Raw genomic sequence first — 9880 nt, 5'->3', positions numbered from 1 at the left:
TAGAAAGAAAGAAAAAGAAAACCATCACCTTAGGCAACAAGTCGCTCCCATGTTGCTTAGCCTTGCTATTGGCACCTTGAAAACTATGGGTGATCTTCAAATCTAATTATGGTGTGTTTTGATCTTAGTGTTTCCCTACTGATCATGTAGACTACTAAAACTAAGTTCATGCCTTCCTTATAGATTCCCAAATAGAAAAACAAGCCACCACCATCTCTTGTCACGGAAAATGATTCAATCAATGCCATTAACCAAAATGTGGGTAAAGGCACATGATATGTTTTCCATTTCTTAACAAAGCAAGAGAAACATTAGCTACATCTAAGCTTAAATTAGAAGGAACCCTATTGATTGGAACTATATAAGAGATGTCTTTTTTTGAAGAAGAAGAAGAAGAAGGTAAAGTATTGTATTGAAGATTAAACAGAATTACAGCAGCCCATGTACAAAGAGGACCTCTACAATGGGATTATACAAAAAGATCATCTAAAAAGAAGGTCCAACTTGCAAAAAAATAATTCAGTTAGGCACTCTGAAACAACCTTTGTACACCCAGTCAAGAACATATATAGCAGGCCAAAAAGATTACTTTTGATTTCCTCCAAATTCCAAATTGGAGTATTTATTATCAAAAATGTGATGGTCCCTTTCCTTCCAAATTGCCCAGATGGTAGCAGCTGGGAACCTATTCCATAGAAGTTTACTCCTATTCAAAACATTAATTGTCCAACTTTGCAGAAGCTGTAAGAGTGTATTCGAAAGCATTGATGAATACCAGAGCAGGATAGTATCATAACCTACACTACAGCTGAAAACTTGCTGTGAATGAAGAGGTGATCCATGGATTCTGGAACCTCTTTACATAAGAAACATAGGCAGGCCTCTTCTCAACAACCTGTCTATAGTTAGACAACTACCATGGGCTGCTGTCCATACAAGAAAGCCAATCTTTGGAGGTATGTAGGAACACCAGATTCTGGTCCAAGGGAAAGCAATAATTTGACTGTCTTGCAATTGAGAAATATTGCCATAGAAGGATTTAATAGAGAACTTGCCTGTAGTTTCCAATGACCAAATTCCTTCATCTGCCATTTGGGGGTTAGGCTTTATACCCTGAATGAGGTGTAGTAGTTCAGCCAAAGGACCAACTTCCCAGTCATTATGAGCCCAAAGTTTAAATAGATTGATGATGCAGTATGAGTTCTTGTTTTTAGTTGCCTTGTGATGATTTCCTCTATCAATCCAGTATTGACATTACCAATCCATTCCTCCAAGGCAAGTAGTTCCTGCAGTAATTGAGATGATTCAATTAATAACACTTAACTCATAAAAACATGGAACTGAAATTTTAAAAGAAATTAAACGCTTATAAAAAGAGTATTAGTTCAAATCAAAATACAGAAGCATGAGACATAAAAGCCAAATAGAAATTAAAAATAAACAATTGTGGATCACACCAAAATGCTTCAATAGCTACCATGATGATAGACGTCCCGCATTCATAATCCTAGGAGGTTGGGGTCTTTATAGAGGCAGAGGGCTGATAGACCCATATATATATATATGATGTTCTTTTTTGTAGAAAAATATATGTGAGAGGGTTGGGTATTATATAGTTTTGGTCACCATTCCACGCATGTCTAGGCTGATGCATAGGGGCAAGCCTATTTCAGAGGAACCATTTCTGTGTGCTTACCTGTGTGCTTTTTAAATTCTTGTAATTAAATGTGCCTTACCTGTGTGCTTTTTAAAAGACTATTTCAGTAAACATTTCTTATTCGAGGAGCCAATGTTTTTCTTTCTATTTGATGTTATATATAACATGATTAATATGATACCTAGTGTATGATGTACTCTAATTGAATTCGTACTTAATAAATTAATAATTCTAATAACATAAAAGCTTATATTTTTAAATTCTACCTAAAAAAAATAGTGTTTTCATTTAGGTGGTAGTAAGAAATTAACCATTGTGGATCAAATGGGTTAATCCATGTTGCCATGATTAAATAATAAAATGAAAATAAAAATAAAAATTAAAAAAATGGGAAATTTTTTACCTATTAAAATAAGTATGAAAAATAAGAAATATTTATATTAATGATGGAAATGGAATGTAAGATTTAAAACCAGTTGGAAATAAAAATATTTTCCTATTCCCTCTCATTAAATCCTATATTTAAGATATATTTTTATCATCATTAAATTCTTGTAATTAAATCCACAAAATTAATTTTATTAGTATAAAAATAAATATTTTGAAAAGTAATTTGAAAACAAAACCATTTTCTTCTCTCCTGGTGGTAGGCAAGCAATTTGACCATTTGGGGTCAAATGGATTAATAAATAATGTCTTAATTAAATAATATAAAATTAAAATAAATAAGTATGAAATATCAGAAGTATTTTTATTAATGACAAAAATGGAATGCCAAAATTAAAATCTACCTAGAAATGAAATCATGTCATAATCAAATAATAAAATTTTAAAAATAGAAAATACAATGAATCATATAAATAGAAAAAGATAGAGAAAATTTTGGGCACATAACTAATGTTATATATTTATAAAAAATAAAATATTGGGTACATCTATAATATTATGCATTTATTATATTGAACAAAAATAAGTATTATACATAAGAAATAATTTTATCAATGATAGAAATGTAATATAAAATTTAATGCCAACCTAGATATCAAACTATTTTTCTTTTAGGGTGGTACGTTAGTGGTTTGGGTGAAATTACATCATAGACAAGCAAAAATTGTGTGATAAGTAAAAATTATTTTATATAGTGTAAATAAAATATATAATTTAAAGGGAAAATTATAGACAAAGCCATACATTTAAAGTTAGGTTGCAGGTTGGTCAAGAAACCAACAAAACTCTGACAACCAATTCTACATTTCAAATTATAAAAATTTCTCGCCATGTCATCGGAGGCTTATGTGGTTGTTGCTAATATGAGACTCTCAATCCATGCTGGACACATCAAAAAGCCTATACCGAAAATAGGTTTTCAATTTCTCTCCCGCTCCTCTGTCTCTCGACCACCCTCCCTTCTCTCTCACTCTCACAGTCATCTTTCGATCTCTTGTTCCCTCTGTCTCTCTTACTCTCTCAGCTTTAGTCTGTAGCCAAATCAAAACCCTCTCTCTCTCTCTCTCTCTCTCTCTCATTCTTCTCCCTCACTCTCCCTCTTGGTCAATATCTCCTTCTCCCTCAATCTCTTGTGTTCCCCCTTAGTCTTTCACCCACTCCCTCTCTCATTCTTTTTTTTTTTCTTACAAACTTATACATTATTAATCAGACTATATAAAAGAACTAAAGGGACTAACCACTTGTACAATCAAGTTATAAATTTCTAACAAGTTGGTTTAAATTTCAAAGCCAAGAGTTTTTGTGAATTTTTATCAAATTGGTATAATGATTTTTGAACCATACCAAGTTGGTCTCATGTTCTTTTATATGATTTTATTAATACCACATAAGTGTGTAAGAAAATAAAGAAAAAAATGAACTATAAAGAGAGAAATTGAAGGAGAAAGATATATAGAAATTAAGGAAGGAGAGATCGACCAAAAAAGAGAATGAGAGAGATTGAGGGAGAATGGTAGGTACAGAGAGAATGTGAGAAATTGATAGAGAGAACATAAATACAGAAACCAAAAACCATTTTTATTTATTTTCAAATCATACAATCGTTGAGCAGAGAGAGATGACTGTGACAATGTGTGTGTCTGTGTGAGTGTGTGAGAGAAAGAGAGAGAGAGAGAGAGGGAGCGGAAGAGAAACTAAAATCCCTTTTTTATTTTCCAATCACCCAACATTAAAGGGCAATTCCGGTATAATCTTTTTGTTGTATCCAACATGGATTAAGAGTCTCATGTTGGTAACAACCACATAAGCCTCCAATGACAAGGTGGGGTTTTTATAATTTGAAATGTAGAGCTGATTGTTAGAGTTTTGTTGGTTTTTGGACCAACCTATAGCCTAATTTTAAATGTACAACCAACTCTCACTATAATTTTCCCTAATTTAAAACTAATCTGAAAGCAAAGCTATTTTCTTATCTAGATGGTGGGTCAATGATCCAACTTTTCAAAGAAACTCATGATGTCATAATTGAATAAATATTTAAAAAGAGATAGAACACCAAAAATGAAAATGCATAAAATTTTGTTGAAAACATTTGAGAACATTTCTAATGTTATATATTCATCATATAAAATAAAAATAATTGTTAAAATAAAAGTTATTTTTATTTATGATAGAAATAGACTACAAAATTTATTAATAATAATAATAGTTGTTATTTGCTACAAACATTCAAAGTTTATTTTTAATCATATTGTTACTTTTGTTAATTTTCAATTTCTATCTTAACTATGGCATATCTAAAATTCAAGTAATTAATATGAAGAAAATTTTCTCACGTGCAATGCATGTGCTTAATTACTAGTTCCAGGAAGTGAGGTTATTCACTCTTTTAGAAGTAGTATAGATTAGGGGTGGCAATTTTCCCCGTCCTCGACAGTACTCGAGCTCCCCGACCCGATGGGGCTGGGTATGGGGGATACTTTAGCGGGGTCGAGGTCGGGGATGGGGCTATCCCTGAATCCCAATTGGGTTTAGGGATGGGGATGGGGAATGCAATCCCCGCCCCACCCTAGCCTCGATTAATAAATATATAATTAGATAATTAATATAATATACAATATTATATATTATTTATATAATATTTATATTATAATACTATTATACTATAATATTATATTATTATTCATCTATTTTTCATGATTAAAACTTAAAAAACACAAACACTCGACAGTCGACAGACACAGACAGAGAACTCTGAACTGTGAGTCCATGAACCCTAGTCTTCTTCTTCCTTTGTCTTCATTGTCAATTCATCGATCGTCGTCGCTGTCGTCACTCGCCTGTCAGAGGTCGGACGTCTATCATCATTGATTACCAGTTTACCACTCAAGTCTCGATAGAGGACAGAGATATTCAAAGAAGAAAGAACTAAAACTCAGTTCTTCAATCTTCCTTCAACCTTCATCTATCGTCTTCGATCGTCATCGCTGTCGTCGTCGCCCGTCAGATTCTCTCTCGTCACCGGTCTCAACTCACAATGGTCTTCTCTCTCTCAGCCTCAATCTCTCAGACTCAGTCTCTATTTCTCTCGTTTGTTTATGTTTTCAGCATTTTGCTTCGTTAATGGCTACAAACTCGGGGATTCGGGTCTCTGATAGGGAATTCATCCCCGTCGAGGTTGGGAATGGAAGGGGATTTCTTTTCTCAACTGGAATCGGGGACGGGGATGGGGGGTGATTTGGGGGTCGGGGTCAGGGATGGGGAATGTAATCCCCGCCCTAAACCCACCTCGTTGCCATTCCTAGTATAGATTACTAATGTGGCTCCACTTTATCTTGGTTTTTAGAGAAGTATATTAGTGTTTTTTTTTTTTGTTTTTACCATTTAGTCCAATAATATTCTTGCTTTATTTTTTGTTGTCTATTTTTCTTGATATTTTTTAGTGTATTTTAAGCAAAGCTTAAAATATCAATATAATGATTCCAATATGGGGTGTATTTATTTGTATATAGCCATAGATATGGGATATGCCACGATTGGGTATGTATTCTGATGAGGGGAAAGTGAACCTCTAATTATAGACTGCCACATGGCAATTCAAAGTTGTCTCAGAACACATGGGAGTCATACATGGCGGGACCTTGGAGAAATGTTTCACGATAGATCAGCTCATGCCGTTTGAGCAATACGAGCCCCGTTTGAAGATAGATTGGAAAATCTAACCTAAGTGGCCTGCAATAGCCCCAAGCTACCAATTCGACTCGGACAACCAATGACCTGATGATCTATAACTATTTGACCTTGGAGAGACCGACTTATGTGGCATAGATTACTTGATTTGTTCAAGTCACTTAGCATCCCTGAAGTTTACGAAGACATGTCGCCCACTTGGCAATGGTTACCTCTGAATACAACGTGGCGATCGTTCTAGAATATCCCCCAAATATTGGTGGTTGAGGCCTGTTACTCCTGAATACGTCGAGTGCGCTATGACCGGACTCTAGGATTTATATAAGGGTGATCAGTGGCCCTCCAACAGTATGCTCACACTAGCTCTCACACTCTCACTCTCTCCTCCAGATCTCTAACCACAAGCTCTCTCTCTCTCTCTCTCTCTCTCTCTCTCTCTCTCTCTCTCTCTCAAAGCTTGGTGCTAGCTTGACTATTGGAGCTCCCTCAACCAAGTCATCCCCCTGCGCTCTCTGACATGTGCTTGCTTTGCAAAGCCAACCTACCGACCTCTTCAATCTCATCCTAGTTGTCAAGCCAACAGGGATCAACACAGGATTGTGCTATATCATATCCCACAACCACAAGTCATGTGCATTGGTACAAAAACGCCTCCATATCGAGCCATATTATGTTGCGTCAGTGGATACAATCGATACATATCGAATATAAGTGTATCAGTGCCTAGTTTAATGAAATTGTATAATGACTATTTTTTTATTGCTTTTAAAATTTAATACAAATTATAAATTATAAATTATAATTATAAAACTAAAATAAATAATTTTAATTTATTTTATTTTATCTACCTTAAATGATTTATATGTTTTATTTTACATGTAAATTATATGTTAAAAATGAAATTATATTTATTCTTTAAAAAATAGTTATTATTTATATAAAAATACAAAATAAACAAGTCTTTCCAACAAAATTAATAAAAATTGAAAACTATAATTATAAAAACTGAAATAAATAATTTAATATTTAATTTTCTCCAAAATATAATAAAAACTGAATATTATATAATAATTTGTTTTGTCTATCTTAAATGATTTATATGTTTTATTTTACAATTATATGTTAAAAATGAAAGCATATTTATTATTTATATAAAAATACAAAATAAATAAAATTTTCCAAATTTTAATAAAAATTAAAAATTATAATTATAAAATTGAAATATAGTGATAATTGTTATATGATGTGTACATGTTATAAAGCGTCAATATTATAATGTTTTCTTCACATACCTATTAAAGTGTGCATTTTCATGTATTGGTACCTTATTCAATGCACGGATAATTCAACTTTACATTTAGTGTTATTAATGTACTTATGTGATTTGTATGCATTTCCCTAACATATCCAAATGTTTTCATATATATTTTCAAAGCATATATGTACCTATGTCTAAGTTGTCCAATATGATATTCGATACCAATACTTCAATCCTTCATTCTAAGCATTATTTAATAAAGTATTGTCTTTTGACTTAAGAAAATGAAAATTATGGTTTACCCTAATCTCACAAATTTTTATTTGTTTTCTTTTTTCTATTTTATTTGCAAATCCCCTACCTATTACACATATACCCCCTTGAATTGTGCTGGATTCCTCCACCTATCATTGTTACAAATAATGAGAAATTTGTGAGATCAAATTTCTCCTCATTTTCATCATTTGTTTGAAATTAAGGGCCTGTTTAGTTCACAAGAATAGGGATCTGGAATATTCAGTCAGATTCCAACTGTTGGGTTGGGCAGAATCAGAATTCCATAATCCCATTCCTAGTAGAATAGCATTCCCCCATTTGAGATAATGGCCATTCCGTCCTCTCTCTTGGAAATGAAATCTCATTTCAATTAGTCTAATTCTGATTTTGATTCTTATATGAACCAAACAGACTATAAGAATAGACCATTCCAATTCCGACTCTGAGTATAAACCAAACAGACCCTAGGACCTTTTAATCGCTAGACTGTTGTTGAATAGAATACTGATCATGCAGTTATGGGGTCGAGTAGATTCCAAACTTCCAATATGAAAATGGAAAAGTACCCAGATGGGGCAGTCCTATTTTAATTTAATTTAGACAAACTTTATCATAAAACCAAAGCTTCTATAACCACACCACTTACACACGGAATAAAACTTTGGTAAAACGTTCAATCAAATTTTTCCAAAGTGGTTGAGTAGCATTAAGAAGGAAACGCTTGAAAGGCTATACGTAACATGCATACTAATCAACTATGAATTGCCACTCACCTACCTGTATCAAAGGTTTAACTTGATTTGTTTTATCTGATTATAAATCTCCCCCTCATGAAACTACCTTCAATTAATTTTAATATTTTGTTGTTACTTTAATCAGGGGCGATAATGCAGGTGGGGTGGATGTGATAAACCAAAGTTGTGTTTGCACTTAGCACATGGAAGAGCAGTGGTTGAGTTCATTGATGTAGAGGTAGATGGAACTCGGAAGGAAGGAGATCTAACCTGCTTTGGTTTCAGAACTCGAGGGCTGTTTGATTTGGGGATTATATTAATGGGTTTCATAATTAGATGGGTCAGGGAGCTGCTTCAATGGTCAGTGTTCGGGCCCAGATGGATGCATGCATGACATGTTTGATATATCGGATTGCGACCATTTTCACCTTTATCAAACGTGTGTTTTGTGATAATCGTTTATCAAAGCGTTATCATGTCATTGTTAAATCAACATTTAACCCATCATAGTGATTTGCATGCATAGATGCATATTTATCATTGGAGAAAGCTTCACTTTAATGGCACCTAGTGGAATTTGTTGTAGAATTGTAATTAAGGCATCTTCAATTATCAACGTTGCCCATGCCCAAATTCAAGAATTGGAATGGAGAGCCACATCACAACCCAACAAGCCCAGCTAGTTCCTTCGAGAGTTGATGGTGAAACTTAGGAAAGAGGAAGATGGAGAAGACCTGTTGGAGAGTTCCTGAAACTTAACTTCGTTGGTGCAACTTCAGTTAGCTAGTCAGCTTTGGCGGAGCTATCAAAATAAGAGGGGAGGACAGCCATGGAAACAGAAGCTTTTGCACTGTTGGAAGGTTTAAAATTTGCTCATTCACTGGGGTTGTCCCATTTGCAAGTGGAAGGGGATGCATAGCAAGTACTGATTAAAGCACTGTTAGATGAGATGAATTCGCCTTGGCCAATCTCACAGGTGGTGGCAGAGTGCAGGGCTCACCAGACCAGCACAGCCCATTTGGTGGCCTACCATGCCATTATCTATTAAGGGGTGTTCATCGAAACCACCAGACCGAATTGAACCAAACTGATGTAGATTTAAAACAGTTTGGTTTGATTTTCTGAATTTTAGAAACTAAATCAAACTGTAAATTGATATATATATATATATATATATATATATATATATATATATATATATATATATATATATATATATATATAAATATATATAATAAAACAAACTCTCAAAACATTCTTTTATTCAAATCAAATTGATATTTACATAGCATACCAATTACAATGAGATGATTTTGTGGTGACTAAAAGAACCTATGAGATGCTCTCTTTCTTCAACAATTTCTTTTCCTAAAATTTATACTAAACTACCTCCCCCACTTTCTCCTAAATCATCTCCAATTCCTATTTCTCTTGTAACATATCTCTAATTTTCGAGAGAATTCCTCTCCAAATTATCTCTAATTCATATTTAACCTCTTTGCCACTTTTTATCTATTTCTATCTAAAGAAAGTTTAAATTAAAATTTTAAAAATTATTTAAATACTTTATAAAATTAAATAATAACTTTAAAAATATTTACTAAAAACAAAAAAAATAATTATAATAGATTTAACAATATTCATATTATTAACAGTTCTATATTTCTACAAAATTCATCATGAAATTATGTACTAAGAATATAAATTATAATTTTCTGGATTATTCAAATCAAATATATTCAAATAATAGAAATTTAACATAAAAAAATAACATTATTTTAATATTTCAAAAAATAAATATATTAAATAAAAAAATAC

This window comes from Nelumbo lutea, chromosome 1, assembly GCF_056320005.1.
Source record: "Nelumbo lutea isolate HS-2025 chromosome 1, American lotus-T2T, whole genome shotgun sequence".
Lineage (NCBI taxonomy): Eukaryota > Viridiplantae > Streptophyta > Magnoliopsida > Proteales > Nelumbonaceae > Nelumbo > Nelumbo lutea.
This window is presented reverse-complemented; position numbering follows the sequence as displayed.